Genomic DNA, 8555 nt, shown 5'->3' with positions numbered 1-8555 from the left:
CAATTTTCAAAGTTTTACAGGTAGATTCATTCATATAAGAGAGTTTACAAAAAGAATTTTACAGAGTATACAACTTAAGAATTCAAAATTTTAAAATTATTAGTTTATTAGCCATTTGTATAATGTCTAATACAGCTCTATAAAAATGCATTAAATAACATGCAGCAAAAATGGATTGAAGATAATTTATTTTTCTTCTATGAAGGCCGTACCAACAAAAGCGAAATAATTAAATAAATAGTTGTATACTCTTTAAATTTCGCGAGTCGAAAAAACGAGGCATTCATCTTTCAAAAACCCTTCTAGAAGAAAAAATATAATTAGGAAATAGTGCCAGCTTTTTAACCGCCACTTTATCTTTTTACTTTTACTTATTAACTTATTTTTAAAATGGTTAATCCTAGGATTATAAAATGTTTGTTCAACCAACCACCGATTTGTTAAGCCTTGCTTTCATGGATGTTATTCTTGTTTTCTCCTCAGCCCATTTGAAAAACAAATTGCCCTATTTAGGAAAAGCAACTTACTGAAGCCTACACCATTTACAATTTACTTTAAGAAGTAAAAGCATTTCAATACGTTGACATAAAAGTTTAAAGTAGGACATTTTATATTGTCACAAGGGAAGCTACTCGATAAATCTTTCGCAGTTTTTATTCATTATTCAAGGCGTAGCTGCTCTTTAACTTCTTGTTAATTTTGGCCTAATGGTCTCATTTCTTCCCACATCTTAAGTATGGCTTTGTTTTCATGTTTCATATACGGAGGATGGGGGGACATTGTACATTAAATTATATAGGTAAGCAAAAAACTAAACATTTTGGGTCTTAAATTCAGTCTCAATTGGTTGATTCAAAATATAAAACCTTAAATTCAATCTACAGATTTTTCATTCGTATTTACTTTAGCAGTTTTAGAGACATTATATAACATACACTGAAATAAAAACATGCTATTTTTGTGTTATTAGTTAAGTGACTCTACTTGGCTAATGAAATAAAAACTATATTAATGATTGTACTAATTGCTTGTGGGTGAAGTTTTTTTTTCTAAAGATATTCAGAAAACATATTTAAATAGGTATATATGAAGCACATGATCTTTTAAAAATCAAGCTGGAAGTAATGAAAGCGAAACCAACAAATCTTAAATAATATTTGGTGAGCAGAGGGAAAGGTCGTCAATTATATGTACTATGTGTTACGCCCTAACAACAGCTGAATATTTTTGGAATAAATTTCATTGTTGGTGTAAGCTGAAATAAACCAATCAAATTCTCGTGTGAAGTTAATGATTGTTTAAAACAATTTTTTCCCCCTTCAAATACAGAACCCCTAGATGTTAAGTGCGCTGTCTCCTACGTTAATATTTTTCATAAACACCAAATAAAATCACAAATAAATTGGTTATATATGTGGGTCAAGTAATATCTCATAAACAGCGTAACTGTTTGAAGAGGGGGGGGGGGTGAACTATAATGCCACTCCCATGATTTTGTTTTCAAATATGAGTAAGAAGATGGGGGAAGATATGGTCTGAGGCTAGAGGCGAAACCATCAGTACTAACATAATAAAATAAATATATTAACTTGGTTGAAACTAGAAATGACAATTTAAAGTTCTATAAATACCAACAATTTGAATGGCCTTTTTCCGTTCATTGAATTTTTATTTATGTCTGCAGTACATATGGTTCAGTCGCAAACCGCCATACAAATTGTAAGGGTAATCCGATGCCTTTAAAACAGCGTTTCAAAGCCAAACATTCCGTTACGGCTCCCCTTTGATTAAAGGGAAAAGTAGGTTGCGGGTAAAATCCATAAAGGTGTGTGTTTTAAGGCTTAAAAATAGTAGTAGAAAGATAATATTCACTAAATATGTGTATTTCTTATTAAAAAGAACTATAGACAATTTTTTTTTAATTTAACTTAATTTTTTATCGTTCTACCACTGTTTTTCACTTAAAACATACAACCTTTCTGGATTTTACTCTTAACCTACTTTTCCCTTTACTACTTTTTCTGTTATTCTGGTTTAAAAGTATCAGGATGTCTTGTAGGTCAATGTCTGTCTTTCTATAGTGAAGGATATCTCTGACCGCTGAACCGATATGGCTCATCTTTACAGTTAAGCTTCATTAAGTCCGTGGAAGGTTAATGTCAATTTTAGGAGAGGGTAACTCAACCTTCTTAAGAGAAATCATAATTGAAAAGAAAATAAACCCCTCCCTCGAACAAAATATTGTTTCCGCTAGTTTTGAATATAGCAGTTCTTGTTAAATAAATGCACAATAAAGCAACAATTGTTTTCTTAATAGTTTTAAATCACTTATAAGTTAATTAGAATAGATATTAATACATGGACACGAGGATAGAGAAATGGGGAAGAAATTCATCTTTCTTCCAATTATTATGCATGAAATTTGTCTGTAAATTTTGGTGGAACAAAGGGATGTATATTAATTTAATTAAAGTTGTCCTTTCCCTCCCTGATATTAATGATACTAGCAGGAAGACAATTTGTCATTTTAATTGTTAATATTCAATGGTTGTTTATTATTTATTTTTGACAACGTTTTTTTTGTGAATTTATGTTTGTTGGACTTTAGCAAAGCACTTAAGTATAGAAAATTTCAAAGGGGTAGTTGCACGAAGTGCATTTAAACTTGAATTTAGTCAACTGTTTTGCTCTGTTCAATAGTTTAAACCACATCTATAAGACATATCTTTTTTACCAGATAGTTTTTAAAATATCAATTTTTTTGGCCGGATATATGCAACCTACATGGCTGTCCTGCTTTCACAAACACAGCATGATGACTATTTTGGCAATGTCTAATTGATTGATATTTATTGTAATACAAAATTATATATCTTTGATGGTATTCTTGTAACTTATGCTTGCAATCAAACTCTTCAAATGCAACTTTATGAACTATCCTATCGAATTCAAACAATGCACTAAGGCAAATTTGAATGTTGATTTTTATTTTTCATATTTGAAATTATGATTCTAAGACCAATAAGGAATAACGTCACAACTACATACAGTGCTGTGGCGTGCACAGGGTTTTGTCAGGGGGGGGTATATTTATTGAAGGGCGAAAAAGAGGAATTAAGGCCTTTTCAATGTAAAGGGGGGGTGTGAACGCTCCACTTACGAACGCTTATGTGTCTAGCATAGAAAAAAATCTATAAAAATAGATGTACAACCCAGACAACTAGCTGGATCCAGTGTTGGGGACCTTTTTCGTCTGCTAGCAAATTGGTTTGTGTTCTTTTGTAGCGACTTGGTTGTGTTAATATTCCCGATAATATTGGTTATATTAAATCGAAAGTCAGCACGGGGTGGGGGCATACAGTGAGTTATTTAACCCTTTCCCCCTCTATTGTTTTACTTAAATATCATAGATTTGCTGCGTTACAAAAGAACAAAAATGAAAATCTGTCTTTATGTAAAAAGAACTTAATCTAAATCTACTTTGCCTTTGGGCTTTTTCTCCATTTTTATTTCTATGTTTTTCTCTGTGTCTTTATTTCTTTTCAATATCAAATTGGTTTTCGATAATAGAATTTAGTCAAAGATATTCACCCAGTTAAATTTGGTAGCCTTGTGTTGTCTTAAAATAGCAGTGGTCTTGTCGACCATTTTATTTGATCCATGTCGACTTAAATAATGAGTGATGTAACATGTTGATATTATGTCAGCTACGATCACTTTTTATTAATGCCAAATAGTCAAAGTTAAGACAATGGACAACCATGAATTGATGTATGATCCCAATGATGATAAACAAAATTATTGTTTCTGTAGATTAAAACTATTGGTTTAATCGGTTGGACACCCTAAATAATGAACCAACCAAATAAAAGTATTAAAAGTTTTTAAGCCCACTGAAAAAAGACGTTATATAACTTTGGATACTAGTGTAATCAACAGTTCAATGTCCCTCTCCTCCCTGCAATTAGTCGAGTGAAACTAGGATGTACTGAATTTTAGTTTCCGAAATGTCCGCGTACTATCTCAAAATTTGCTACTAGCTAAAAAAGCTTCAAACTTCCAAAAAAAATCAAAATTTGAAAAATTAAAAGTTTGAATGTATAATGTATAAATCGCTTTTCCCTTTGACCGGAGTAGCTAAAATTAGCGTTTGCAATAATTGGGTTATCTGCTGAACAACTTTGGAAATTAGGAAAGAAATAGGCAATCCATTTTCAGCACATCTATTGAAGGGAAAAAATTATGCCTTATAATACAAATTATCAATGATAGGCCAGTATACATTGTAATTGACCAATGGTAAAATGTAATCTGGCCTATCATTGGTCATTCGTATTGTATGACGTCATTTTTTATAAGGCAATATACGCTGCTCCAAGGGATAAAATATCGACAACCAACAATTAAACATAATAGTTATTTATCGCATCAAATAATAAACAGCTTTCCGCGGATATAAAAATGTACAATTATAAGATCACAAACAGTTTTTTTAGCCCCGAAATGCCAAAGGCACGGGCGAAAAAAACTGGTTTTAATCTTATGATTGTACTTTTTAATAATCGTAGAAAACTAGATATAATACGATGCTATACATAATTTTTCAGTATGGCTGAGAAAAGGTTCTAATCCCAGATATTACTCGGCTTCGAAGCCATACTGGAAAAGCATTTCTCGTCGACTAAAATTATTATTTGGTATAATAGGAGAACATAGGTTAACAGGGAAGCTTGTTAGAATAGTCAAATTTTATAGTTCTACAGAAATAAATTTTACAAAAGAAAGAAATATTTTGCGAAATAAAATCTAGTAATTTGGTTAATAAAGTTGACTTGAATTTCTTTGAGTTCCGGAAAATATCTTAAACGGCTGGAAAGTTGATTATCAAAGGGAGGGTATGTAACAGTCGGGCCCCTTGCCGCACCTTAATCAGTCGGGGGGGGGGGGGGGGGGGCGTTCAACGCCCCCCCTCATTATCTCAGTTCCTATTAGAGCTAGAGGGCTAAAATTTGTTGTGCAAGTTCCCTGTGTTATGGTGAATTTCCGACCTTAAGTAAGTCAAGGTCAATTTCCGCTTCCTTCACCCTTTTATTTAACAACCTTTGTTTTTAGGTCCTTTTTTACTTAAAAATTTCAAACGGCTGTAATTTTTTTATTTTTAAAGCTAGAAGAAAATTTTTTTTGCAGAAAATGTTTATTTTATTTAAATTTTATATTTGAAATATCAAAACATAAGTTTCAGCGGCCGCAGCTGTACTTGGCAGCTGCCAGCCGCCGCAGTCGGCGGTCGGCGGGAAAACGGCGGCGGATCTTTATGAAATTTTAATACATTATGTAGACATGTAAGAAAAGCTTAAGTTTAAAATTTGAAGTCTCTAAGTCAAAAATTGCGGCCACAGGAGCATTTTGAAGATTTCTGGAGACCTGGAGGATCAGGACCTGCAGGATCATACCTGAAATTGACTTGAACACCTGTATTTAATATGAGGATGTACTACTAGAGGATATTTTAGTATTTTGGTAAGATAAAATGCTTTGTTTAAATCAAAAACAAATTTTTGTTCTTTACCTGGATGACCCTGCCAGGTTTGCTGGCATCCTGTGCCCGCCAGGATGGAGATATTAAAAAAATTCCAACTCTCAGTTATGTGTCATACCCATACTTAAAAAGTCAAGCAGTCTGGGCTCTTTATCTTTCACACACAGAAAATGAGATAGAAAAAACCGGATGGGGGGGCGTTCAACGCCCCCCCCCCCCCCCCCCCGACCGTTAAGGGTTAAGTAAAAAATGAGCAAGGGGCGTATCGCATCGTATTATAAACGGCTTTCCGCGGATATAGAATGTACAATAATAAGATTAATAACTGTCGCAATTTGTCAGATTATGATCACGCAAGAACCTCGTAAAAGTGTCTGACTATGACGTCAGAAAAAATTAACAATTAACCAATGAGAAGCCAGTATTCACTGTAATTGACCAATGCAATGGTAAAATATATAGCGATCTCTCATTGGTTAATTGTTATTTTTTTCTGACGTCATAGTCAGACACTTTTACGAGGTTCATCACGCAACCTTCCCTGAGATGCTCTAAGGTTGTAAGGAGGGAGATTTGTGGGAAGTTAGGATTCTACCCATCTAGCAACTTTAACCATGCTTTCCCTCGTCCATGCTCCTCGTATGAGAGTGCCATTAATTAGGGTGTCTTAATATGCAACACCTGCCAAAACTCTAGGCCATGGTGGTGTAATAATTGAATAGCTTCCACGAGAATTGCGGGCCAACTTGCAGTGTAACATAGAATAGAATCAGCTGTGCGCGAAGCTTTCCAATCTAATAATAAAGGATTCTCATTTCCAGTCGCCGTGTGCATCTGAGTCCTAACTTCAGAGAATCAGGGCTACAACAACAACATTAAGAGATGGGGCTTCAAATTATCACGGTACCAAAGTTTTATAGTTACGATCTCTCACTCGCTGGCTCAACCATTGTGTATAAAATCTTGATTAGGATGGTTTAAACCTGAAGTGTCCAACTTTTCCAACCAATATCTATAATCTACAGATTTGGTAAATTTGTGCATCATCATTGGGATTAAGTAACACAAAAATTGTATTTTTAGAAAGATATACTCTTATATAATTCTACGCTTTTCTTTCTTATATTAAACCCAATACTATAATATTAAATTATGTTATATTGAGATTTCTCAATAAAGAGAGATAGAGAGAGGAGGGAGGTTGGGAAGCAAGATTGTCCATGTCCATTGGTGCGTTGATGTAAACATATACTTGTATAAAAGGAGGTATACCCTCCCAAACAAAGTAATAAACCTTCCCAGGACCAATGAAAAGCTACATAGTAATAAAGAACCATTGATCATTGTTACTTACTATTCAGTTATCTAAAAAGATAGGACAATGGCCGATAAATTGATGTAATGATACAACACAAAATTCTGTAGATTACAATTAGTGGTTGAAACGTTTGGACACTCAACTAAAAGAAACAACGAAGAAACGTCCCAAAAATTGTTAAGCCAATGAATAAGAAAACGTTGTGGACTAGTGTAAAATTCAGCTCAATGTCCCCTCCCTCCCTGAACAGGATAGCTGTGTGTGTGTGTACCAAAAGATCTAGCAAACAGCTGAACCGCTATCGTTCTCTAATCCAATATAGCTTCTTATAGGGCACTAAAATTTATATCTGCTTTTCCCTTTTTTAAGAATTGAATTGAATATTGGTTAACAACCTATTAGTGCGTCTTGAGGCCTCTGGGGGCGCAACCGGATGGTTATTTTTAGAGATGATACGCATTTAATATATCTGGGACTGATATGGGAAAAACAAGGAAATGTAGGCCAAATCTTCATAACAATTTCAAAATAGTTCAATATCTTGCAGGAATATGTTATACGAAGAATAGTAATTTCTCGCATCGTATTATAAACAGCTTTCCGCGGATATAAAATGTACAATTATAGGATTAAAATCATTTTTTATGCCCCGAGATGCTATTGAAAAGTCTTTGAACAAGGCTTAGAAAGAAAAAAAATCAATTTTAAAGAAGTTTATAACGAAAACATGTTAGATTTCGAATCGGTCAACCTATTTCAATGTTGAACAAGGGTTTCTGTACAATTTTGAATCCTCCCAATTACTACCAAACTATTTTCTTTGGGGGGGGGGGGGGGCCGGGGGGGGGTATGTAATGACCCATAATTTAATGAAAAAAACGATTTTTAATGGGCTTTTTGTCGTATTTTCACAGTAGCTTTTGACAGGTTATGTTAGGTTAGGTGATTTCCCCGCACAGGGGCTAGAAATAGGAGAAAAGCTACTGAGAAAATACGATTAAACGCCCCATAGCAGGCGTTGTCACGAAAGAGACTATACCACCCCCCCCCCCCCCCAAAAAAAAAAAATTATCTAAAATCTTCAACTAGGGAGGGTGTTACTCACCCTCCCATTCATACCTAACTATACAAAAATCATTAATAGATTATAAGAGAATATAAAATAGAATATTTCTACATTTTTATATTTTGTATCCTACTTTTTATCAATACAGTAAGCATCTTAGAGGATTTAGCTAAAAAGTAAGGAACAAATCACAAAAAATATATAATGCATTGTTTTATATTTTTCATATTATTCTAAGAGTATGCAACAAGAAGAGGAAAGTTTTATAATAGCGGATCTCCACAGACAATCAAGTTGCCAGACAATCAAGTTGATCGTCTTCTTAATTGCTTAACTTAGTTTTGGAAATACAGAGTCGGAAAATCTCTGTTCAATTTAAAATCTTTCAGCTTCAAAGTAAGGTAGCTGATTGCAAAAAAAATTACATTTAGGTAATTGGTGAATATTTAACTTCTTTTTATTTTTTTCGACTGTTAAATTTATTTGACTGGGCTTTTATGAATGTTATCATCCTTGTTTGATATTTTTTGCTTTACAAATAGACAATAGGATTTTTTTATGTGTGTAAAAGATTTGTTTGTAAATACATTAAAGGATAATAAGCTTAACTTTTGGTCATACAAATATTTTTT

Source organism: Acartia tonsa, chromosome 14, assembly GCF_053477335.1.
Source record: "Acartia tonsa isolate MP-2025a chromosome 14, ASM5347733v1, whole genome shotgun sequence".
Lineage (NCBI taxonomy): Eukaryota > Metazoa > Arthropoda > Copepoda > Calanoida > Acartiidae > Acartia > Acartia tonsa.
The sequence above is the reverse complement of the archived record's forward strand: the minus strand, read 5'-3'. Positions refer to the sequence as shown.